This window comes from Musa acuminata, chromosome BXJ3-8 (genome assembly GCF_036884655.1).
Source record: "Musa acuminata AAA Group cultivar baxijiao chromosome BXJ3-8, Cavendish_Baxijiao_AAA, whole genome shotgun sequence".
Lineage (NCBI taxonomy): Eukaryota > Viridiplantae > Streptophyta > Magnoliopsida > Zingiberales > Musaceae > Musa > Musa acuminata.
Window position 1 is genome coordinate 34174883 of NC_088356.1, and position 1117 is coordinate 34175999.

Genomic DNA, 1117 nt, shown 5'->3' on the forward strand with positions numbered 1-1117 from the left:
TTACTCAAAATTTGATGTTTTCACTTAGACAGATTCTTTATAAAAAATCTCATATTTTAATTTGAATATTTTACCTAAACAATATCTAGGTTTTTTTAGAATTTTACTAAATCACTCCTCGTAATCCGTTTTTTTACTTTATGGGCTTTTTTTACCCAAATCTCTTACCCTCTACCAACGGCCTCGTAATCTCTTACCAAAATTTCCTCGGGCAGCGTAATCAAATCTTCTAATTAGTAATTAGTTTTTATTTTATTACTTACCGATTTAAAATATATTAATTTTATTTCCTTGATTATCATTATAAATTAGGAAATAACTATTAAGCATTTCAAATAAAGTTATATCATATTTATTTAGTATATTAAATGAAAATTTATATTAAAGAAATATAAAAATTAAAAAAATTCCTTAAATGTTAAAATTTTTATTGTTAGATTAAAATATATTAACTGAATTTTTTGATATTCTTTGATCCATTTTAAGGTTTAGAATTTTATTGTTTGATTAGATGTTAAAATTATTCATGTTATATATATTATATATTGAAATTATGATTTCTAATCCTTATTTAATTAATATTATTATTTCTTTATATTAAAATTTATCTTTTAATTTTATATTTTAATATGTTGTTATGTTTTTAATTTATTATTATTAGTGAATATATGTAGTCACAATTTGATATTGATTAAATTGGATAGAAATTTGGTTGAAATGACTCGTATGTCAAGTCCAACCCATAGGTCAAGCCACAGGCCACTAGTTAGGCCTACTTAGTAGACCGAGCCCAACTCGCCTAACTCATAGGTCAAACCCTAGCTCACATGCTAACTTAACCCAACCTAACATCGGCGGTCACGTGTGATGCACATAACCAATCCATGGGTCAAGGGCTAGCCTAGCTTAGTGTTATGCATGCACAGTCATGTGTAGTACACATAACTAGTATACAAGCTGGCTCAACCTAGCCTAGTATTATGTAGTTATTCGATTTGAACCCAAACATTGATTTAACCAAACTAGATTTGATCAATTAGATTGATCATGGTGATTTCGAATTGGTTTGACTTATTCAAATCTGTTTAATTTATATTGAATCTAATATAATCCAAAT